Raw genomic sequence first — 26,914 nt, forward strand, 5'->3', positions numbered from 1 at the left:
AGTCTCTGTCTCTGTGGAACTTAAATCAGTGATTCTCCACCAGCTTGTTTTGACTATAGAAAAATGTAGGAGATGACCAACTGATGTAGTTGAATACACAGGAGAGGTTCACAGGCAATAATAACATGACACTTGTTGGCTCACTTCCCTTTGGCTGCCTCCGTCTCAGACTCACTGTCACACTCGTGATTCTCTGTATTTCCTGCTATGACACGTAAGCTGTGAAAGAGTCTGTTGTATTGTAAGTGCATCTCTTGTAAGGGTAAGAACTCGAAAAATATATAAGTAGAAACTGAACTCACACACCTAAAATATCCCAATCAAGACCGTTCCTTTTATGTCTCATATCCCCACAGCAGTCTGTTGTATTTCTATTTACGGTCATGCTGCCCCTGTGGCGATAATAATGACCAGATGGCTTCGCCTGTTGGACTGAAAAGAAATGTTCCGCTCTGCGTTGTGTTAAAAAGAAACTCTGCTGCACCTCATTGGCCTTAAATTCAATGCAAACCCTCAGGGCAGATCTTTCTTTATTATACAGGTTGTGTTTATTTCTGTTTATTGCTTTAATAAGTTAGTGCCCCTGTTCAGTTCCTATATGTTCTGTTGCACTGTGCAGTTGTCCGTGTGTGTGTGTGTCCCTTACCACAATTACGCAAAAACTATTTTATCTGCATCTTCACTGGTAGAATACCACTGTGACTGTGTTTTTTTTTTGGCTGATGCTTTAACCTCTGTACGTACAAGCCTGAGATCTTTCTTTTGAACAGATAAAATTGATTATTATTAGTTTGTTGTGTGTTTATTTGAAGGTGACATGCTGTCGGCTGTGAGCCCCTTGTGTGCTATGGCTCTGAATATAGATAGAAAGTGGCCTGTGTCTTAGCCCCTCGGCCCGAAACGTCTGTGTCTACATTCATGTGGGAAATAATGTTCTGCACTGTCATCCTGTCAAGATGGTGCCACAAGATGATGGTGTTGAAATTTGACAGATGCCAAACATAGATGATGCCCTGTACGTGAATCAACCTTCAGTGTGACTGTAGTATCCTCTGCTGAGGCGAAGGACACCAGAGGTTTTGCTGTACGTTATTAAGGGATCATGGTATTTCGTTATTTACATGTGAATTGGAAAGTAACCCCAAAAAGTTTAAAATTCAACATTCATAATTTTAGGGTAAAATTCTTACATTTTTTTGAATATTATTAAATATATAAAATTATAAATTTACTTTAAAACTGTCTTTCAATTTATTCAGTCATTAAAATTGTAATGCTATAGAGCTTGATTATGTTCAAAGTTCAGTTTTGCTTGTTTGCCAACGTTGACCATTAACGTCGACTTTATGGTGATTAATAATCACGTAGGTGAAATAATTATGCAAGTTCATATACGAAACATTTTCAGTGTGGCACATGTTTGTCCTCTCTGTGTTTCCCTTCACGTGACACTGAAACATATGGAGATAATTCATCGCGGAAAAAAACCTTCTCCCATTCTTGTTCATCATGTGTCCTGCAGGTCACACTGAGGATATCTTTCTATTTATAGGGCTCCATTTGTCTTAACTGCTTCGGGATCCAGGGCGCTGAAGCTTTATATCACCTCTGGAGTGATTCTCAGTGCTCTCTGACCATTGCTCTCCCTTTTCCCTCCCAAGTCATTCTTATTCCAAGAGATACGGGCTGTTTCCTGAGGCCCTGCACACTCCTTCAACCACAGTTGCTCTGTTATATGTTTTAGATATTCAAGCATTGAAAGTGCTGAAATAGTTTTTCTCTCCAGCGTATGTTTGTCGAAATAGTTTGTGGCACTGAATCTCAAGAGTCCCTACTTTGATAAATGACACGTTCAATATATAATTTATGTTTGTACATCTGATGATGATAATAATAATAATAACAGTTGTTTACACCTTTTTAAACACTATTACAAGGAACGCAATGTGCAAATAATAGTAGTTGAGAGTTCGAAAGCAAAAAATGAGAAACTTTTAAAATTGTGAAAGCAATTTGAAGAGCCAGGATACAGAAATAAAAACTGATACAGATGAGAAAGAGTAAAATCAAGATATAATAAACATTATGAAATAAAATGGATGGTATGATCAGAACTAGGACAAACAAATGTGTCTCTAAGAGAGATTTAAAAGAGGAGAGGGAGTCTACCGGACAGATCTCCTCAGGGAGATTGTTGTCTGTCCACAGAACATCCTTAAAAGTCAACAAGAACATTTTAAAATCAATTTAATCTGCTGGAAGCCAGTGAAAAGTAAACAAATCATATTCTCTCTTTTAACAGATATGGTGAAGAGTCTGGTTACTGTGTTTTGGACGTGCTCTTATTTACTTCGGCTCAGGCAGGTGAAGACAGAATTGCCATATCCGAGAGGAAATTAAGGTGTGACGACATTTAGGTTTCTTGTGGATAGAAACATGGTCAGCTGTGTTTAGATGCTTAAATGATGATGCACTGAAAACCATTTTGATGAAAGCCATAACAGTTTAAAATATGAATCATGAAATCCCAAACAAAAAGCTCCAAAAGCAGTTCCTCTCGTTGCGTTTCAAAAAGTCTGATGGTGCATCTCCCTCACAAACCTGCACGAGCCTCGCAGGGTAATAATTATCTGGCCCATTCTTGATCAGCACCTCAGCAGAAAGATTAAAGAGGCTGACAGAAGATCACCAGGGAGTTTTATTGAGCAAACATCCCTCCGCCCGGACAATACAGTGCAATAAGCTGCCCGAGCGAATTACATGCATCTCTTGGGTATAATAACCAAGCTGGAATCCATAGTGCTTTAACAGCATCCTTTCAATCAACAGAAAAAAATGAATTGGCCTGAATTATTCATACTCGTATTGTGTGGATGTGAGGTTCTGGTATGTGAGCCGTCATGCCTGGAAATACGACTCATATGCATTATGGTAATATTTGGTTTTCTACAGATACAACAGCCGAATACTGATTCAGTGAAACGTGCTCGGGTGATGAATCAATGTGGGAAAAGAGAAGCACTGCAGGGATTGTCGGAAACAGTGGTGGAAATATTATATTTCTGTTCAGTAATCCTGTTAATCTGAGAAGTGTTGACTCAGAGCCCTTGAAATTAGTTTTGAGTGGCACTTTCCGGGTCGCTGGGTGTTAATATCCTAAGTGAATTAAAAACGACTCATTAGATGAGTGAGAAACTGCTGATTAAGGAGTCACTGATGAGAAACACCTTCCTTATTGGAGGAATCATTTTGAGACTGAACAGGGCAAATTACAGAAATCAAAAGTAATCAAAAAGTAAATCAAAATATTTTTTTTACTGAGTACTCCCATGCAAGGCTGAATAGAATTATAGTGCCTCTGATGAAGTACTCCTCTATTCATATTCTCACTGAATTGAAAAAGGTCAAACAAAAATGTCATGATTTTTTGGGCTTATTCACCCAGAAAAATAGAGAAGGTGAAGTAAAAAAATATCACAAACATCACACCCAATTTAAATCCCTTCTAACAACCTTTCTATACTTGTTGTTATATTTTCATCTGTGTTTGTTTGTTTTTTAGTAGCATTACACAAAGACTACTTGACCAATGTCCATGACATTTTATGGCAGGGTGGTGAATGACCCAAGGAAGAGCCTGTTCCATTTTGATGAGTATCTAAAATTAAAAAAAAATCACTTTCTGTAACATTACAAGATTAGAACCAGATGGCGTATTTTGGTTCAAAACAAAAAATTGCTCAAATAGTGGACTGCAATCAAAACGTTGAAGCTCAGTTTATCTCTCAGTGTTCATTCATAGTGTGGACACAGTGGATGGACAGTCATCAGGAAGTTAAGAGAAACCAGTTCAACCCTGTGACTCACTTTCAAACGTTGGGATGTTGGATGATTATAGTTTAATGTTTCCTTATGATTATAGTTAATGTTAATGTTTCCTTAACTATAATCAGTCTGTTGATAAAACACACACTCACACACACACAGTCACACACACACACACACACACACACACACACACACACACACACTCACACTCATCTGTCTCCATGACCCCAGAGGGCACTATTTTGACATACATCGATTTCAGGAGATTTATTCTAACCGTAACCATAGTTACTTGCCTAACCCTATAACCCTAAAACCTAAAAACGTTTCTTCAACTTAAAATGTCATGATTTATGTTGTGAGGACTTATTCCCCATGAGGAAGAAAAGTCTCCACAATGTTACTGTGTAAACAGATTCAAGTCCCCACAACGTGAGTAATACCTGGATAGCATACACACACACAAGTGTGTATCTTGAGGTGTCTGCTCGTTTTGTTTTAGGAAACATCTCAGCACAGAGTCACTGTTACCGTGTCGTCACTAGATTTTTTTTTAATCCAAACTTTTGTATCCCTGACAAAAAGAGTGAATTCATTTCACTGCCAAATCTACAGGTTTAAAATCTCTGACCTAAATCATTTCCTGCTGCGTCTCAAAAAGAGATGGCTGAAGATTTCCTGCCCGGCAGTATAGGTTCGGTGTTTTGTCCCTTTCCGTGTGAGGGTCTAGGCGCTTGTGTGCACGTGTGAGTCAGCAGCAGTCAGATGGCTTGTCAGCATGCATTGGGCTCAGCACTGTGACAGTTGGATGATCAGTCATGCCACATCCTGTTGGGTTCATCACAGAGGCGACTCCCAAGATGCTACAGGCTCCGCAAGCTGGGAAAGAAAATATGGAAAAAGAAAGACGCATTATAAAAGATTCATACATGTGTATATATATCTATATGCATTTGCTGTCCTGCATTTTTGTGTTTTCCCCATATAGAGGTGCAAACTTAGTTTAGCTCATTTAACGCTGATTAAATGTGTCTTTTAATCTGAGGGGATGTCACGCATTCGTGGTTTGACGGAGGGAAGGCAGCCTGTGCCAAACCCACCCATCAGGCTCATGTGACACATACAGGAAGACAAGGCAGAGTCACATGGAGCTGAGATGTAGACAGACGAGAACAATCTTATCTCTACCTTCAGGTGGATACAGATTTTTCAGGTGTGTGCACAATTGGCTCCGGGCTCAGAGTTCAATAGGAAAGACAACAGTCCAGTCAAATGCAGATTAGATTGTGGCGGACATGTTTGTCAAAGGAGATGAAATCCCCAAAAGGACAAAAAAAAAGACTTCCTCTTGGCCATTATGACTGTTTGTCTGTTTGTCTGTCTGTCTGAGTGTCTGACTATCTGACTGTGGATGGAGCAGCTCATTGGAATAATAGTCCTGATAATTATGAGGATGTTGTGCTGATGAGTTTTAACAAAGACAAAAGATGGATCTGTTCCCCTTGTAAAATGATGCATAGCCTTATATGATTTATTTTTGTGGTAAATTTATTCTCAGAATCTCATTCTTAAACTCATAACTGTAGGCTTTAAGATATTAAAACCTTTCTCCACTTGCTGCCTATTTGCTGTACAGTTGTTTCTATGTGTGTTTGTGGAGGTCTTCATGTCTGGTCTGTTTGGCTTTTTGAATCATCCACGTTACAGGGATACTGATCCACTACCACTGAGCAGAATGTGTTGTGTAACCGGCCTCAGATTGTTGCCCTACATTTTATTCCTCCTACACTTGGATACCCGTTTTCTTTCTTTTCAGATTTGAGCCTAAAAACTGTGAGGATCCTTGAAATAGTAATAATTACATGACCCTTTTCATACTCTTTTGTATATTGTAGCACTGATCGTTTAATCGGAACAATGGCTGCTCCCTAATACAGGTTTTGTATTCATTCTCCCGGGCCACACATTGGCCACTGGTGTTCAGCTAATGAGCCACAAAAAACAGAATCTAGAAGAATCTATCTTTTAAATAGAGAAATGTGCCCCCAGTCTTGGTTTGTCTCAGGGTGTCATCTTGGGTGCTACATCTCTATGTGATTGTAATTATGGGCATGCTAATCTTAATTTGAAGAGCGACTACATTAAAGAGTTTTGTGATATATAGTACCATGTCCAAGACATACAAATGTACTTCATTATTTTTGAAAAGTCATTGTGAACGCATTTCCTGTGTAAGAGTCTCCGCCCACCTCTTAATTTAGTTTTCAGATTTTATTAGAATGAACATGCGTGTGCATTTGCAAACAAACACTTAACAGTGACACACATTTCTTGTCTGAAGTAGGCCTGGATGATAAGTCAATTTGTGGCTGTGACCTAGAAAGATATGAATGCAGAGGTCATGCAGAGCCAATATCAAGCTTAATTTTCTACCCTTATATTACAGTTTCATTTGTCAGAGTCTATTATGTAGGTTTGATGGTACACACACACACAGACACACACACACACACACACACACACACACACACACACACACACACACACACACACCTGTACACAGCAGTTTAACCTAAACTCTCATCTACTCACATATCTCCTCTGTTATTTTTTTTCCCAATGTGTGAACTTGTTGTTTGCACTCTTTTCAAACCCTCATTCAACAAATGACTCCAAAGCAGGATTTGCACGAAAATAGACTCCATGTTGTGACTGTATGAATATGGATGTCTTTCTAATTAATATTACTGGAATATTAACTGTTATTCAGCATAACTTCTGCAAGAGCCACAGGCCAGCTGCTGCTAATAGAGCTTTGTGACCTGGAGTCCTAGTTATTTATTTGTTATGATTCACGTGATTTAAGTGTAGACTATGGGTAGCTTAGTTTAAGTTAAATCCTTTAAAGAAAACCTGACTTTTATGTTTCCGTTTGCATTTGTTTGTTTGTTAGCAGGATTAAGAAAAAACTATTTAGCAAAACTCAGGGAGAACCCATGAAATTCCTCCAGATTTCTTTAACATAGAGTGTTTTTCAGGCCACAATTAATGGAACTTGATGAAAAACAAATCAGGAATCTAAAGGGGACTGATTCATGAGGATGTTCAATTTGGTGCAGGTACAAATAAGTAATCTAATTCTAGTTGTCCTGTGTAATAAAGGTACAGAAATGGACAGAAACATTGTGTAGAATCGTATGTGCAACAGATGAGAGAGAAAAATGAAAGAATTGAGGCACAGCTCATCCTGTGTAACCACATACTGTCAGTTATGTTTTAGCTAATTGCAGTACAGACGTCTAGTTTAATAATAGGTTCAGCAATGAAAGAGCAGTGAGCCCACGTAATGATTCATATCGGAATCTGTCATGAATCAAGACAGCTGATGTAGCCAATTATAATCTATGTTTGTCTTTATGATGTAATTACTTTTCTTCTGAGATGTCATTCTATTAAAAATCAAACTAATTCAATGTATCACCCCGTGCTGTTTCAGACCACAGGCTGTCTCTAAAGATGGAAGATTCATCTCCACTTCCTCCCACTATCATGAAATGACACTAAAATGTCCACTGTATAAATGCTATCATGTTGCACATTTTGAGTCAGAGTTTGCTCAGTAACGATCAGAGATGGAGGCAGAAGTGAGGTCCCGTGGATACAGTCATCCTCAGCTGTCAATCATGATGCTTCAATTAAAAACAAACTTACAGGGGAAATGAATACTTGAACAAACTAAAGTGAAACAACCGTTGTTTGGTCCATGTTCCTTTCACCAACATGGAGGAGGCAGTGTGTAGGACCTAACCTGCAGCCCGCCATGAAGCCAGGGGCGATCGAGAAGCTTTGGCTTCAGTTTTGGGGAGCAGTCATATATTCCATCTTTATATACATGATACAGATATATGGGCTAGACTGGCATACTCTCATAATTTGCCCAATAGTAGTGTTCAGACATACAAACAAGATATTTAGTATAGATGAATGATTGTTATGAAGGTGTAAAATGCATGATCAATATATATATTTTTCACAAAATTATCCTGTTTCAATCTTTTAAAAAAAGTTATTTCCATCACATTGTCTGTTTTTAAATATTGTATCTGTATTATTTGTATTCCAAGTAATACTGCACTTCATCATAAAGCCCAGAAGGAACCATGTTATTGTTGATGAATGACTCTGTTGAAACTCCCAGACTTTAACAAGAGCTCCTCTTGTTATTTCTGTGTGAGACGTCAGCTCCGCTCGTCCACCTCAGTGGAAGTCAGAACACTGCAGATGACAACTCCCTCCAAAAGTACGATGTCTTGTTGCTCGCAGGCTTGTTTTTCATGCTCACTGCACGATTCAGAGGGTTTTATTTTCCTCTGTCTGTCTCACTGTCCTTCATTTAGCCCTGTAACCCCCCATGTGCTCGTGACCCAGACGCAGCAGAGATCTACATGCACCAAGATGCATCAGCATGCTTGTCTGAGATACTTAACCAACTCATTATATGTTGAAAATAATACCAAATCATTATTATTATTATTGTTATTATTAATAAGTATAGGTCCTTTTAATCAACATTAAGATGGAGCTTCCCCGACTTCTCTCCTCATGCTTCCTCTCATCCTCTCATCCCATCATGTGATCAATATAAAGCTGTGCTCCGGTTCACACACTTGTGTCTGTGCCGGTCTGCAGGTGTTTGAACACAGATCTGTGTAGTGAGAGCATGTGTTGACCCGGTCAGAGCCGTAAACCACTGATCCACTGAACACTAATGGCTGTGTGGAGCAATGAGGTGAGAGAAGTAATCACTAACCAGGTACACTGTGTATTTCTCTAAATGGTCACAATGCAATATTATGTCGGCCTTTCTGGAAGAACAGTTTCCACAAATCGTAATTCACCTTTTATAGCCTGCATATATGGAGGACAATAAAATAACCACAAAAACAACTACACAGACGGACTATTGACCCTAATTACACAATGACAATTCAAAAAGCAGATTTCCAGTTAGAGGGGAGATGGTTTTGTTTACAGGAAGATGTAGTAAATCTTTATGATGCCGGTGCGTCTGCATCCCAGGTGGATTTTACTCTGCAGTGGAAACAATCTTTAACAATTTATGTGCTGTGTATTTTCTAGGAGGTTCCACCATCTTAATTCCAACATTTACAACAATCTACTGAGCATTTTAGCATGAGAGCAAAAACCTATTTCCACTAAACTTGGTGAAAGGGTGTGGTATGGGTTAAAATAGAAACCAGTAAATTCAGATGTGGATCCAGATCAGTGAGTGGATCCAGGATTTGTTTTAAATCTTTCCTTAACATTGTGAGATAGGGTGTTTTTTATTTCTTTATTTTGTAACACTTTTATCAGGGGACTGATATTTATGACATTGTGCAATTTGGTGCAGATCCAAATAAAAATTTGGACCTAGTAAATTTAAATCTAGTTTCATAAGGGGACAGTTGGGCCTTTGCGGAGGTATGTGCTCCACTGAGTGACGCCCTCCAGTCAATCATGTGGCACCAATTTAGACTACTTGAATTTTAAGTAGGGTGAATCAAGAGATTGATGTATGAATTTGTAGCAAAAATCTATCTTAACATCGTGGAACTGTAAGGCTGTCAAAATAAACCTTGTAATACACTGCATAGTCATTTTGAAGCAAATCGTTGTTCCTTGATTCTAAAATATTAATTTCTTGAGGGAAAATTTGGAGGGAACAGAGATTTTTTCTTCTCTCTGTGAAAAATGTCGTGGAAGAAAAAAAAACCTGATGCTCAGTGGCTCTGTTATGGTTAAACTGGTGCCTCTCCAGCTCGTCCTCAGCTGCTCAGGTGTTCCCACGCAGCGGCAGAACTGGGTCACTGGGCCGACGACAGGAGCGGTGCTTTGTCCTTTCAACACTCATCAAACTCATCAACATCTGATTGGCTTCTTCTCCTTCTCAAAGGAAAAACCTGGCATTGCTGTCTGTGTGTGTGTGTGTTCACAGACTTTATATGAGCGCGGCTTCTCTTTCTTCAGCTTGTATTAGTCCCTCTACATAGCACAGTGTTACTGACAGGTAGGCTGTCAGAGGCAGCAGAGGGAAACCGCCTGCTGGGCATTCATCTGCTAACAAGTCACATGTGGTTGTGTAACACAGACATTTAAAGTTTAAACTGTTACAGCTGCATGCAGCCGGAGGACGATCAAAGGCCGAGCACGACGGCAAAGACGATGGAGCCAAAAATATTCTTGATTTGCACAAATTAACTGAATAATATCACATCCGATGATTAACTGTTTTACATTTCACTGAAAATAATTGAAATTTAATTAGCCGCTTGAGGCAACAGCCTATATTGTGGGACGTGTAGACCGCGGCATCTTGACTTAGACTCTGTCTTCCCTTCCCAGTAGGGGAGAGCGGGGTAATGTGGGACATTTTTTACATTTGCTCCCCTCTAGGCGAGCTAAAATGATATATCAGTAAAGTTTACACATTTCCAATTAATTCAGGATGTTTTCTAGCAATGGAAATGATCATTTATACATATATAATGTAATATAACACTAGAATATGTTTAAGACTAAACTTAACTTGTGCTTCATGGTGGGGTAAAGTGCGACACTGTCCCACTTTACCCCACAGCATTTGTCCCACTTTACCCCGAAGCCACAATTTTTGAAAAACAACATATTTTAGCAATTCAGGCTAATCTTTCACCAACATGTATGATATAAGTTTTTCTACCTGATTCAATTTATTTTGACACAACAGTTGATTAAGTTCAAAGCAAGAAAATTTACTTTTACATGCAAAAAACACATTTTTGTGAAAAAACATACTTTCCACAGCACCAGCACCAAAATCTCCTTCATGGCAAGGGGGGAATGGGAGGGGCTTGAAAACATAATAGTCACATGACCACAAATGTGTTCCGTTGCCTAGATACAGGGGGTGTTTCACATCACCCGATGTCCCACATTACCCCACTCTCCCCTACACAGTTTACAATCCGACAAGTTTCTTTTATCACACGAGTCAAACTTTCTCCAAAGAAAACACAAACATTGATACTTCTTATAGATGTTTAAGGTCCAGACAACATGTTGGATGATCTCGACTATCGGTTATCTACATATGAATTCAGATAAATTTAAAAGCTTCTCAATGCATTTCGGTGAATGTGTTCCACCTCATTTAATCTCCAAATATTTTACCTGCGAGCAACAAAAGTCTGCCCCAACGTGATTGGCACTTAAGGGACCAGATCAACATTGAGCTGGGGGCCCTAACACCCCCCATCTCCATAAACATACAGTATGATACCTGATCTTTTCCTCAACTAAACCTAAACAATTTTAAAGGTGGAATAGGGTCTCGTTATTTGGGACCACGGTGTGGATTTTGGCTCCTGTATATAACAAAGCCATTGTAGGTAGTTTCCATTTGCTATGTGGGATCTCTTCAATGAAGCGATTAGAGAATCTCACCAAAACATGTCACAGACTCGTCCTTGACTCAGATCTGATCTCCAACCTTCTGAGTCAAGTCTAGTCTGAGTTGGCGACATCTCCAGCCAGCTTCAGCAAATATGTGCATGAGACAGTGAAGGGGGTGAAGGTACACGTCGTGGTGAGGTGTGCCCCTGATTTTTTTGTTTTACGCTGCAAATGTCTGTAATCAGGGAAATCAAGGAAATCAAGCATTAACCGTGCAGGGTATCCAAACTCAGAGCAACTTACATTGACTTCAACAGGCTCGCGTAGTTCCTTTTCGAGCTCTCGTCGCATTTGGACAGAAAATTGTGGCCTGAGAAATTCACTGATCTTTACAACATGGTTTCACCGCTCATCCAGCGTGATGTGTTACCTGGAGCAGGTTAGGTCGGCCCAGGTCAATCACCAGGATTCAATGCGGGTGTTTTTATGATATAATGCATTTCGGGGACCAGTTGGGGGTTTCCCCTAAGACACCACCCATCCCCTGTCAGTCATGTAGTGTGAAATCACAACGACTGCGAGACTCACCTTTACAAGACAACCAGTTGTGTAGTGTGACCTGCCCAGCACCCCTCTGCCTACATTATTGCAACGCCCCTGGTACAAAGGTGTGCGTAAATGTCTCATGATGACACCGTATTCAACAGTGAAAGGAGTCAGCCCACAATAATCAGATGGAGTTTCTCACCGTCGTGTCGACACAGCAGACAGATGAGCTGGGTGTCACATACCGGGGAGAAGTGTGCCACTGACTCCAGCCTTATCAGTTTATGCATGAGCAGCTGGTGCACACAGATTTGAGAGGATGCAAAGTGAGCCAGATGGGACCTTTTGGAAGTGCAGCGGCTACGGAGTCTAATCTCAGTGATGAATGCTAATGAGAACCTCAGTGCTGACACGCACTTTTGAGCGCTTCCACAAATGACTGACACTGCTGTGTGACTAAATCCACACAAGATGTGATCTTTTCTGTTTTAGCATTGAAATGGAATTAAATCAGTCTTTTCTGTTTCCTGCTTTCACAAAAAAAACAAATTCGTTTTACTGTTATAAATGTTTTGTCTTAGCATTATTACCATTTCTTACTGTGCACGTCCTTTTGTGGGTGAGGCTGGATGCTTTGGGCTCTAGAGTCTGTGCATGTTCCTGTGTCCCCTGTTGATTGGAGAAAACCCATCTGAGCCGTTGTGTTGTATTGTCTGTTTGTGTTTATGATATTAAAAAGATACTTGAACGTCCTGTAGATGATGACGTCCCATAATCCTCTCAACTAACTTGTAAACTAAGTCAATTTCTTCATCCAACAAATGAGGGTTGAGTATTCTGCTGCAATATACTTGAATTTTGTGTGTAGTTATGTTTATGTTGCCTATTATTGTTGTTGATTGTTTTTAATAAAGATTTGTATCTGTGAGCTCTCATATTGTATCTTATCTGATGTACCGGGTAGTATGATTTATATAATATATGTAGTATTATTTGTTGTTGTGCAAAACAACAAATTATTTGAAATTTATATTTATTGTCCTCTTAGAAAAACTTTAACAATTGTGACGATAATCTCAGCGATCCAAGAATAAGACAGATGATTTCCAAATGTTTCCTAAACTCCTCTAATCCAGCCTCTGGATTTTAGATCAAAGTGAAATTTTGATTCCACCATCTGTATTTGCATGCAGAGCTGCAGGAGACGCATATATAACAAGATGTTGCATTGAATCACATCAGATGGGAAATAAATCCCCAAAGTTGCTTTGTACATTTTCCAACGCTTTACCTCACTAAGCTTCTCATCAGGTTTGATGGCAGAGCTTGATGTTGTCCTTGACAGCAAGCTGCCCCACAGGGCCTCTTTACTCTTCACTTCTCTGAGAGATCGTGGATCCTTACTGATATTCTGAAAACACTCATCAACAGAACACCAGGTTTTCTGCACACAAGACGGAAATATATCTAAGATATATCTGAGGGGAGTCCTGATATGTGCTTACACACACACACACACACACACACACACACACACACACACACACACACACAAAAACACACACACACACACACACACACACACACACACACACACATACACACACACACACACACACATACACATAAACACACACACAAACATATTCGTCCACCTTAATCCTGTTTACTGCTCTCTCCTTCACTCTGCCCTCTCCTCGTCCTCTCATTCCTTCCTCTCTCGTTCTTTCCTCTGTTAACACTTTCTCTCTGTCTTCTCCCTCCTTGTGCACATTGAGGCTTCATCCATGTCTAATGTGTAATGTTATGGCGAAAAACCGTGGTTGGGTTTTTCCTATAACCCCAAGATTCCAAGTTGTCCTTTTGCCACACGGAGAAAGCTGGTGATGGCATTGTTTGACGCGCAGTTTGTGTCCAAAAAAGAGTAAGAGTTTGACTGTCCAAGGCCGTCCTTTGGCCGTCATTTATTGTAAATAAATATAACAAATTAAGGATGCATATATACATCAAGTTGCACAGTTCACAAACAGACGGTCAATAACTGTATCTGCTTGCCAGCCTTCTGGCTCGTCATGCACTTCCGTGTCCTATTTAAAGGGTGCACCAATCAGCCCTTGTCGCCAGTGTGCACTCAGCAAAGGTGGGAAAGAAGGAGAAATTAGTGAGTCACTCAAATCATAAGAAACTTAAATGCGGCTCCTACATGTAATATCCTGAACACTTCCCAAAGATGGGGTGGAAGGTAGCTGAGTTAACCAGAGGACAGCTCCATCATGTCCTCATGTGCTCCATCTCCGAAATTATCAAGCGCACTCTGCGAGTACACAGTCGATGGGGGTGACGAGGACTCCCACACAAAACAAAACAGAGGTTGGTTTCTTCACACAGAGCTGAATCACACCAGGCTCTCTCGCCTCTGTCACTTGAACTCAGAGTGGGATGAAAAGCGTCCTCGAGAATTTGGTTAAAAGCCAAAGAATATTACAAGTCCCTCCATTGGGCCCAAAGTAAAAAAAAGCAATCAAGAGACTATTCACAGGTAATGGACGACATCCCACCTGTGTGGAATGGAAATAGGGGCCTGTTGGGAATAGAGGTCATGCTTTTGAGGGTATAGGAACTAATTAAACCTGCATGTTAATTAAATGTATGACGGTTTCCAGAGATTTTATCTGGAAATGAGAAATTTTAATTCAGGCTAAATAATGGACATCTAATTTATTTAGTATATGGTTATACTCGATAGCATATGTCCAATATCATGTGAAATATTCCATGTTAAAAGTGTATTGTATCAAGTAACTTACTTATGTTATTCTATATTGTTATTTCTATGAGACACTGGTTCTGCATTACTTTATTTATTCTTTTATGTGTTAGACTTAATACTCCATTGATTTATTCACTGTATTCTATTATTTATTGTGATACTGTAATTCTGGAACACTAATTTCCTTCTGTTTTATTAAAGTCCTATCTTATCTTATCTTATTATCTACATGTAATTTGCAATTTGGCAACTAGAAACAATTGACCCATCATGTTGTTCTCCTCCCTCACTATCTGTTAAAGGAGTATTACACCAACTTTACAGGTCAGGTTAAGATCACTTCTTTCTACCTCCCCCGCTGAGATTCATTTTCACACGTTATCAGACTGACTTCCCCTGAGGCAGCTTTATCAGACTCCATGCAGCTTCCTCCAGAATCACCACCTTTGTATAACTTTTCTCAAATGTTAAAACCTGACACAGACTTGGATGTGCCATCAAAAGGGGCCTATGTAATCACCGTATTTCAAGCTCATTGCCTGTCACACCACGTAAGATGGGTCTAATAGAGGTTTCGGTTACAAATCATACTGTTTCCTAGTCTTTAGGGCATTTCAGATTTTGTCATTGCAGCTGTCACATTTTCGGCTCTCGATATGTGCCTGTGTCAATATTTTCACGAATCACCTGTTACTCGATGTTTCAAAACTCTGCTAAACTACTCTCACAGTCCAATCTAAGACCACAACTTTTGATTGACACTCAAAGATTCCCACATTTCTCACATAATAGTCATCTTTAGTCTGCGACACCACAACCAGTTAAAAGGATCTAAAGACAACAGTTAACTATCTACATGTATCCAACAGAGTATAACATTATATTCATGTTATTAAATATATGAGTGATGGATTTATTTAAATAATGATATTCATATATTTCATATTATTAACATTTTAATTTCCACAAATATGTTATATATAATAAAGTCGCCAACATTTATTTCTAGTAACTGTCGTGGCAACTTTTTGCAATCCCACTCTGACCACGAGGAACGAAACACAAATCTATTACAGTATTGTACCACTTGCTCAGAGCATGGTACACAAGACAAAGGCTGGTTTGTATAATATGCACACCGACGGGAAGCTGTTCTTCCTCTTAAAAACTTTGGCTCATTCCTCCCCCTCTGGTTGAAGTTGTTTCTTAAGCCAGAGGTCCGGAGCTGACAGTCTCCATCAACCAAGTCCACAGCATCTCCTCCCAAACCAGCCTAATAGGGACGTTCTTCATCCATCTTCATCCTCGCCCCTTCACATCCATACATCCATCCGCAATATCCAAAACAGCCTGAATTTCCTTCAAAAGATTTAATGATACATCGTTGTGGCGTGGTCCATGCTAGTGTATGTATCTCTGAAAGTACTTTGGTGGAATGGAAAGCAAATATAGAGTGGGAAAAGATTGAGTACCATTACAGGATATGGCTATGTTAGTTCAAAGTACAGCCCAGAGTACACTGTACTGTAGTTTCCTAAATCAATACTTAGCAGGTTACCCATGGAGAAATCTCTCTTCATAAATGATAAGGCTGTTTCTCTTGTCACTGCTCAACCCCTTGATTCTCTACACAGGATGTATCCAAGGGTCAGAGCCTGACAAAAAAAACTAATTATATAATAAGAATTTCTCCCTGGTAGAAAAACCCACTAAAGCCACAAAAGGTGAAGTGCACAGTGTCTGATCATTTCTTGGATCCTTAAGTTGAACAAAGCCGAGGGAATATTGATTGCATACATTCCCTCACTCCCTCTCACTTCTCTTAGTCTTAACTTTAACATCTCTTCCCGTTCTTCCCTCGCCCTTTTCTCTTTCACTCATCTCTGGCTCCTCTTCATCTTGTCTCCTACCTATTATTCCAACCAACCCCCCCACCTGCTTCTCCGTCTCCTCACTTAGAGGAGAGGTAATGAGCCCCGCTGAGCCGCCATCGGTTTCCATGGCATTTCCTCAGGCTTTGTCAGTCATTCACACACAGACATCATTTCGCATGCACTTGAATATTCTTCCATGTAGAGCATTCTCACGTGTGAGAATTACAAAGTAATATTCTCAATTGATAAATTACCATTAGTTATGTGTGTTGTCAATTCAACTTGATAACAATGCCAAAACTTACTTTTCATGGAAAAATAGTAATATGACTTAAAAATATTGTTGTAGACCCAAAGGTGTACAGCTATGTCTGGAGTTCTGTCTGATTTTACACTAAATGACTGAAAAAAATTTGATTATTAAATCATCAAATGTCTGAATTTAATACTAAATCTGTCAATGTCTAATCCCTCCATCTCTCCAACCATCTATCCATCAATCTATCCACCCATCTCCATCCATCCATCTATCCATCTATCCATCTATCCATCTATCCATCTATCCATCCATGAGAGCTGGGACTGGCTGAAGCCCTCTCTGCTACCCTTAACGTGTTAGTTGTATAGATCACAATAATAATTTTGGGTTTTAAACCCCCAAAAAATGCACAGTATGCAAATTAACTAGTAATGGCTGGACACTCAGAGCCTGAGTGTCTTTGCTAGTTTCAGACCACGTTAGGAAACGCACACATCTGTGAGGTTCGGTCAGGTGCATTGTTGGTGTGTTGCTATCTTGAGGAAGCAGACACTGATTGTGCGACTCACCAACAATAACCTGGTCTGAAGTCAGTGGTCAAGTATAATTTATTATTAAGGTACCTTACATTACAATATTACTGCTACACAACTACGTTTTTATTTTGAAATGCATCACTTATTTCTTCTAAAATTATTTTTATTTTGCTAAAAACTGAGAAGTTTGGAAACACCGCTGGACCTTTTTAATTTGGAAAACCTTCAGGCAGAAACAACATGTTTGTAAACAATGACATGGGCACACAACTGCATACTAATCTGGTCTTTTTAGTCCCAATATAGTCTTCACTGATTCGTCAGGCTCCAATAATGTGACCCTCTTGCAGGAATTGTCGTATTCAAACTAAAACGTAGTGGTATGGATGTAGCCTTAGTCATTGTGATGATGTGATACTGTGATGTGTATATCTAGGAATTTGTTGAGTAACTGGAAAAATAAGTCTAAATGCTCACTCTAGGTACACTCTTCAGATTTAGCTGGATTCATTGTGACAGACACAGGGGTAAATATCTTTGAGCCTCATTGTAAATAACACTGAAACAGAAATTGGAGGCTGCTTTCAAACTCAACCACTGAGCTCAGAATGCAAATGCATGTAGATCAGTATCTCGCTGCTGCGTAAACATACTCGAACAGCATTTTCATTTGTGCCTCCCGAAGAGGCTGCTGACAAATTACATTTAGGTCCTTCCCAAGACACTGTCAAGAAATAGGTAGTTTTCTTTACCCAGTGATTCAGATCAACATGCAGCAGAGATATTCTGAGTGGGGCAGAAGTGTGTCTCAAAGAACGTCCACACAGAGATAAGTACGGCACGACCCTATTTTAATGCTAATGTCCCTTTAACCATATTCTCCACCAAGATGGGAACCACTGATTTCACACAAAAGGGGAAATCCTTGGACAAGCAAACTCATCACAGGCTGGAACAAAGATTTGCATGATCATGTAGAATTGACGGCATGTTTACAGTCTGCATCTGCATACACACTAGATATAATCAAATACCATACATCTAGTTCGCAGCTCTTTATATTAAACTTTGTGGATTGGTTTTGTTTTCATGTCCCTATATGCTATTGGTTGGGGAATTTTGAGGGACTTGTTGGGCAAAAAGAGCACAGAGGACAAATCCAGGAGCAGATCTTTTACGTAATGTGTCCACAGAAGCAGCATGATCACGAGGAAAGGAACAGAAGCTGGAGCACAGGAAATGTGCAACAAAATAGAGTATAACTGAGAGCAAGCCCAGGGTTTCTGGCGAGAGCATTACAACATCTGAACATGAAATAAGTATTGCTCTCAAACTGAAAGACCACAATCTCCAATAAAGAAAGAAGGGGATAAAACTCCATCACTACTGCGAAAATCTGCTCTCCCCTAGTAAGAGGACTTGAAGTAAATAACAAGCCCCGGACTCAAATCCTGTTAATGTTTTCTGCAGCTCACGGGGAAGACAATCCGTTCACGCAGGTTTCCCCAGCGATGTCTTTGGAGTGTGAGGAAACTGTCTGTAAGCCCGGACATGTGTGAATGCTCCACCTGCTGCTGCAAAGGTAGACAGACGCTCTGGAGGAAAAACTAAATGTTCACACCTTCACCACGAAGCTGTCTGCTGCTGAGAGTGAACACGCCCTTCTAATGAGAAAAAAAGTGAGCTGCAGCTAAATAAATAATGAAACATTGATCTAATATTTTTATCACTGGTTGGAGACCTTTGGAAAAGCAGACATAAGAGCCGAGTTGTGTGTATTTCAGTCATATTTGTGTGTTAATGACGTGTGCAGAAGTGTGTTTGCTCTGCATATTTAAGCATATTTGAGCTCTGGGCAGCAATCAGTGCTACCCTGCTTCTTTGTTTCTCCTCTCTCTCTCAGTCTCCACCACTTTGGATGGTACCTGTGATAGTCCTCTGTCACCATGGAAACACTGTGCCAGTCTTTTTAATTGACAAACGGGATAAAGAAGGAAAACAGCCCAGCTGCCCAGAGACAGAGCTGACAGCCGTGTGCTCGGGTTATTGCAGCAATATCCCTTATTGATCAGTTTCTCAGTTCAGCTTCCGTGTTGTCACGGCCTCATTTTGACTGTTTTCCCTCTGGATGCTGATTCCTGAGTTCATCCGCTTTCTTCATGAATTTATCAAACAAAACTGGAAGCTTGAATTATGGTAAATTGTATATCTCATGACATCATGTGGTCGGTGTAGGATTCACAGCAATGTTCACGTGTTGATCAATCGTTAAACAACTTAAATGATTAAAGTCTTATTCATGCTCAAGCAAATCAAGATTTAACTGGCAAAATGCATTTACTATCATGAAGGGATGAAATGTGTGTTCTTAAGTTTAGTTTTTACTTTACTCTTGTCCGTTTGAAAATGTTTTATTGAGGTGTTTTTTTTGCGCATGTTATATGTTTCATGAGATATGTCTTGTTTTAAATGTGATGTTCTGTTGTGTGTGGACAACAGGAGGAGTCGCTGCTTCCTTAGTGGCAGCTAATGGAGATCTAAATAAAGAATAACCATTAAAAACAAAACACGATTTCACTGATGAATAAGCACAATGATACAATAACTCCATATACTTGAAACCTCTTGCTTTCTGTGTCTTCTCCAGTATTTGGTTTTCATGGGGCCCTTGCGGCTATTGTATGTTGACACCAGTACAAAAGTGTTAGCACTGACCCTGTTTGTGACAAGTTGCCTCCACAGTTTGTTGCCGACGTAACGGTCGTGGCACTTGTGAGTTTGACATTAAAGGGACATCGATGGATTCCTGGTTGTGTCGGAGCGAACGAAGCAGGGGTCTTTCCTCTGACAGGTGTTCGACTGAGCTGTGTGTTTTATCTCCTTCAGAGGGAGAGAAGGAACAACACACACTGTTCACACGCCCGTTTCTCGCTCCATCCAGCGTCATGAGAGGCCATGGAATCATTCACATGAGCTGAACAGTAGCCTTGAATAAAAAAGAACCATCACATAAATATCCTTTTTATTTTTAGGCTTTTCATCATAAATGGGTCATATTATCAAGATAATATTTTAAAATTATGTTTTCTTGGTCACCATGTGAGAAATGGACAAGCTCTCACCCAATCTCTTTCAGCATCCCTCTGCATGTCCTTGAACATCAATCAAACATAAATATCAAATGTCAAACAAATGGAAAACCTCTTGTGACTCTGCGTTCAAACGAAACAAAGACCCTGAGGATTTTGGATTTTGACAGCAGTGTGCTCTCATCTTGTTTGTGTGTCCATGACCTAAAGTTCTGAGGTCTTAATCCATCTACAGAACTCTGCAGGGCCTCTGCAAAGAGCAGACGGGTTGATTGATCGCATATCAGAACAATTTGAGAAGCTGTCTGAGCAACCTGTCTCTTCAGTCCTCTTCAGTCCTCTTCAGTCCTCCTCAGTCCTCTTCAGTCCTCTTCAGTCCTCTTCAGTCTGCAGCCACACAGACACCAGCTAGGTTTTATCCTAAGGTTTGCTGTGTTTGTGTTGTTCAGAAGGATCATCCTGGCATTGGGCTTTTTCCTGCTGCCTAACAACATGTTTATGCAGCAAGGACATTTAGCCTTGACCTAATCGAGAATTCACAGAACAAAGAATCTGCATCTGAACCGAAAGCACAAACGATAACATTTGTTTTTACTCGAATTAGGAATTATGTGGGTCTTGTACTACTGTTACAGTGGGAAATCTTACTTTACATCTACCTCATTGTTACATTGAAAACATGTGAACCAGTTAGTTCTGGTTCCTCATTGTAATTTAGGGAGTGCACTAAAGAATTTAGTATTTCTGTCTTCACCACCATACGGGTTGTGTCTTCTAAAACATGATATCGATTGGTTTGTAGACGGGCATGTGTCCAACTTCGCATGTTCTGTATGAGATGACATGAGATCAGTTGTAACCACCTTTCACCATAACTTAAAGCTACAGTAAAGGATTCAGGTCCTCCGGGCGGCAGAAGAACAAAACAAGCTGACAAACACACAGCTTTCCCCCTGTCTTTTAAAGAAATATTTAAAGACTGACCTTTAAGACATATTTAATACATGGATCTCATCTGAAATTAACATGCACTGTCTCATCTCATAGAGGGAAGGGGTCTCATGGCTGTGTCATGATTCTGTCCCTTTCATTAAATTGGGAAAACTTCCTGTTGTTTGAAACATTGCATTGATGGGATTTTGATATTCGGTTTGGTCTTATAATCGTCTTCTGTTTATACTTTGGTCATTTATTCTTGGATTTAAATTTTAGATTTCTTTTTTAGTACTGTGTTTTATTTTGAAGCTTTTTTCCTTGTGTGTCTATCTCTTACTTTACTTCCTGTCTTTGTCTGCAATGTGTCACACTTGAGTTCAAGGGTCACTGCCACCCTAGTGTCTCCAGTCTGTGCCCCTCACTCTCTTTTATCAGTTCATCTGTAAATGTCCCTGCATTTCCCTCGTGCTGACTTGTAGCTGGTTGGTTCGATTCCCTTTTTGACTTCCTTCAGGTTTCAGTTCTGCTTCCTGTTTGGCCTTTTGTTTGTTGAGTTTTCGAGTTTGGATTCTCGACTTCCCTTCCCCCTGCCCACTGAACCGTAGGTCCGTTTTTCGGTTAGTTAAATTCCACACTTTATATCTGCCTTTGCTTTTGTGTCCACCAGAAAACCCAAAACACCTGACCCCCTGTCAGTGCACGAATGGTTATATTCTGTAAATAATAAATGTGTTCGCGCTGTTCCTACTTTGAACTGTATTTGCAGAACCCAGTATTTGTCTCTCATCGATGTGACACTGACTGAAGAGTCTGAACTGCAGCAAACATTGTCTCTGTGATAATATTGACAGTTTCTTGACTTGTATTTGATCAGTGAGCTGTCAATAAATGGTTCATTGGGCAAAAGTCCGCGTGTTGACACTAGTTATCAGACTAGTTGAATGCTCAGCTGTCTCAGTCTAAGACGCGTACCTGCAAATGTCAAAATGTGAGTTTAGCTGCTGAAATGCGATGCTGTTTTTCTTCAGGTTCACTAACTTCACACTGAGTAACGTCAACCTGTGTCCTAGAAATTCTGTTCCTGTTTTAAGAAACAGTTTCTGCAAATACATTGCATTGTTTTTTACTAGGGCTGTGAAATGATTAAAAGTTTTAATCAAATTAATCACAGGTTTCTATGGATTAATCATGATTAATCACATTACCGATTTTCTCGGAATATTTTTGTGAAAACAAGATTTATGACATTTAACTTTTCTTTTGTGCTGCAACTCAGCAGTTCTTCAGCCGTTATCATTGCTTTTCCATATGGAACATTAATATAATCTTCATCCTAAACAATATTCGGGCTCCTTAGCCATTGTGTGGTTGAATAAAACTTTTTTTTTTTAAATCAAACAGAAATTATTTGAGCTTCTTAGCCATAGGATGGTTGACATTTTTTATATTTTTTGTCACACAACCATTAACCACACCATGATACAATCTAATGCCTCTAAAGGCCCTCTTAGCTACTCGTTCTTTAGCCAGTTGGTGAGGCAAACTAACTTGTTCAAATTCTCTGACAGTAAAGCTGACCGCTTCTTTTGCACAATGTGTCGTGCGAGTGAGTCTGGTTTGGCGCATTCCACTTGAACGCCCCTCGCCGACCAACACATGCTTCGCGTTGCGGTGGTTAGGCGGGTATTGCTACGGTGAAACGATAACGTCTTCTCGCAGAGTGTGCATATCACCTTGGTTTTACTGAATGTTCGATCTTTGTTTTTTTGGAACACGATCTTCCCGTCCAGAAGGTCCTCAGGTTCATCAGAATTATCCATGTTGTTTGTTTGTTTGAATGGCAGCTGCCGTCTGACTGCATTAGAGCGGCGACTAGTGCAGAGGCGGCGGAATTGGAAGGTCCTTCTGCGCATGCGTTAAATGCGTTAAAAAAAAAAAAAGAATTAATCCTGTAATTTAATCATAACGCGTTAACGCGTTATTTTTCACAGCTCTATTTTTTACTGAATGAAGCAAATATTAACAACAGCAGAGTCATCAAAAGGGGGTATAGGGGTTGAGTTTGGGATGTAAATCACATGACTGACACAACAGGGACTGGACTTTCCTCTATTAAACCAGAACTTTCAGCAGAATTTCAACATTTCACTGATGCGTTGAGATTTACTGTCTTCATGTCAAATCTGCGCAGCCTCTTATTAATGGACCATATTTGCGGTTCTTGACCTTTAGCATCCACTGTAATTGTGACAGGGCTGAATGGAGGAATTGTTGAATAACATGGAATGGAGTTTCACGCAGGGGGCTGCTGTTCACTTCCGATGTGAAACTTGTCCATTCGACCGCGTTTCTGTGTCAGACAGACATTTCAAAACAATACTGAAAATATACGCTTCGGCCAAAAATCACAAGAAAAACGGAAAAATATGTAATTTCTGCTTCAATGTGAAGATAACTGTGTGTCTTTCAGGTTGTGACGCATGAACTGTCACAGGATGTGAAGCTGAACCACTCAATGTGATTATTCTGCTCAATGATCTATTTTTACTTACATGTGGAGATTTAGTGGATTTATTTTTGAGTCACGTCCGGTCTCATCTGAGCACTTCACTGTGCGGATGATGTTGATCACAGTTCTGCTGTGGCACATTTGTCCATGTAACAGTTGACTGCCACAAATCAATGCTTATGGATATGCATTTGCATTCTGTGTCTGTGTGTCGTATCTCCGGGTAAATTAAATAAGTATGAGGTCTTTTGTTTGTGTGCAATGATCAGAAATCATTAGGAAATCTGACTATTTGCTTATTTGAGGGCATTTTCCTCTGCTAAATCAGTGACAACAGAAACCTGATGTCTAGTGAAGGTCTGTGTGTTGTTGCTTTTCCTTGTGTGCACATGCACTTTAATGTGTATCAATCTTGTAGCCTCTCACGTGCCGTGCAAAAGAGCTGCACGTGGTTGTCTTGTGTAAGTGCTTGCTAAGAACCTTTTTCTGTGCTGCGCGGTCGTCCCTCTCTTCCCATTGACTTGTTGACATGTCCAGAACACCAGGTGTGTGTGTGTGTGTGTGTGTGTGTGTGTGTGTGTTCGCTCTGTGGTGTGACTTGTGAGATGCATTGTTGATATGAGGCAGCAAAAATCTTTTATTTATTTTGTTAGAGATAACGCAGGAGTTGAACTTATCCTTAAATCAACTCCTATTATGTTTTGAAAGATTAGAAATAATTAATAACTAATATTGAAAAATTAAAACAAAGAAGAAATTGGAAAAGTCACCCTGTCTGCTTCTTCTTCTTTAATGGTTACCTGTCCCATCTGAAGACACAGGAGGAGTCATCTAGCAGCAGATGGGAAGTGAAAGTAAAGTTTGATCTCACTGAGTCTCAAGGATTTTTTTATTTAATATACTGTAAAATATGGCATAATTTCAAAATGGCTTTTTCACTGCCTGTGACATCTAAGCGGGATGATCCACTTTGAAGAGTAAGACAGCTCCACTTAACGTTCCCTTCTCTTCAAAGGGGGACCCCACCAGTCGTGCCTTTTTCCAATGATCAGAAACCACTTTAGCCGAAGCCCCCAAACATCTCCACCTCTCCGTCCTCCCGTGGCCTCTGTCGCTTCAAAGTCCCCTGTTCCACTTGGAAAACACAAGTTGGCCTGTGCACTCAGATCTAATGGATACCTCGAACTCCCTATTTAAACAGAAAAAAAACAGGGACAGGCTCCTCTGGCTTTCAAGTAATTACAAGGATAAGTGAGGATGCAGAGTGGGGGGTTTCCAGTTTGGTTGTCAGGGGGTTGCCAGGTGTTACAAAACACCAAGGTTACATAACTCCTCCCGACAGTGGCAGCAGAACATAAAGCAAAGCTGTCGGGGGGGTTCGAGTAATGAGGACCATCTGGGCGTAATTTTCCAAGCACAATGAACCACGTCTATCAGCCGCCAGTTTTTCCCCGTCGGTGCATTGACCATCGGCAGTCGTGCTGGAGAATGGAGGGAAGACGGCGAGAGCTGAAGATTGACGTGAAAAACACAAATTACCAGAAATTCTTCCCTTTCTCCTCGGATCCGGGGAGTGAGATGAATGACACGGACCAGGAAATTACTTTTTGAAGAGAGATAACAAACGACCCATCGATGTGAGACTTGGAGGAGGATTACAGTCGTCCAGAGAGGCTGTGTTATGTAACGTGCACGGCAGAAGAGGCTTTATCGATCTATACACGGTTCTGATTTAAGTCTGACTCCGTCTGCTCTCTTACACTTTACATCCTCGCACCACTGGGCCATTTATTAGTTTGGTTTCATACATTTATAAGCAATTACACAAAAAGACGTCGGGGTATTGATTGCGTATTACTCAGAAAGGATCAATAATTGTTCAGGTTTTATATCCTGGATCTACAGCGAGCCGCACCATGTGAGGGTGGAGCTCAGGACACACGATCAAAGCTTTGATCTGAAAAATGTAATGGTTTTCTTTTGATGATGTGAGTGAGAGCGACAATAACTGAGCTCATGCGAACAGATGAAAGCAGAACTCGCTGCTGCAGCTCAATTTTACGCTGTGAACCTGGAGCTTTTAAGAAACAATAGATAAAGCCTGGAAAAGAAAAGGGATTTTTTTTTTCTAAACCCTTTATTCCCTACCACTCCTTGCTTTACAGAGGACAGCTGCACAGCTCCAGAGTCAGTTGGATACTGTGAACCTGGAGCTTTTAAGCAACAATAGGTAAAGCCTAGAAATTAAAAAAACGTATCCCCTGTCCTCACTCTCCCTGCTCGGCAAATGGCTCCCCTTATATTCTCTTGCTTTCCTTTCAGGAGGCAGATGCTTTATATAGAGCAACAATCGATACCTCCTGAACAAAAGGTCAATTGTACCCTCAGATCGGAGGTACACTGGTTAGTGTTTCTGACTATAGGCCTGAATTGAACAGAACACACTCACTTTGACTGTAGCACTGTTAGGAAAAACAACATTAGTTTAATATTACATGTGAGATTTAATGCTTCATTACATATGATCACTTGTTTTAATTATAATTTAAAAACATGGTATTCTAACTCAATTTTTTTGAGTGTGTAGCATTATGACAAAATGTAATAGGCACTCGTCGCAGATTTCAAAGCAAAATCCATTAAGTCGTATGATTCAGATTGATTAATCATATGATTATTAATGCATAGATCTTCGGGTTTTACGGTTTTTCACATTGAAAGGTTGTCGGTTTCATCAAAGGAAGCGAAAACATAATTCGTCGTTGGTATAAATGTGTTAGGAATTTGTTTCCACACTAGAGGAGAGTGCACCACATGAACCAGAGTGAACCCAGAACAGTATGTAGGGAACCATCAATGACATTGATGTCCCCATTTGATTCATACGTGACCTACGAGTCATGAAAAACTAATTCAAGCAGGAACAATGTCAGCTTTCTATCCTCATCACTCTGCTCCTCCACCTCTCCACTGTTATCCAATGATTAAATCAGATTATAGCATCCAATCATTATCTTAGCCCAGGCTGAAATTAAAGAGGACATATGTCTACCATATCAATTTGGGTTATAGCCTGAAAATGTTCACACGCTCTAATGTTCAGAAAATGCATCGCTTTCATCAATCTGTCCAT

Source organism: Pleuronectes platessa, chromosome 3 (assembly GCF_947347685.1).
Source record: "Pleuronectes platessa chromosome 3, fPlePla1.1, whole genome shotgun sequence".
NCBI classification, from domain to species: Eukaryota; Metazoa; Chordata; class Actinopteri; order Pleuronectiformes; family Pleuronectidae; genus Pleuronectes; species Pleuronectes platessa.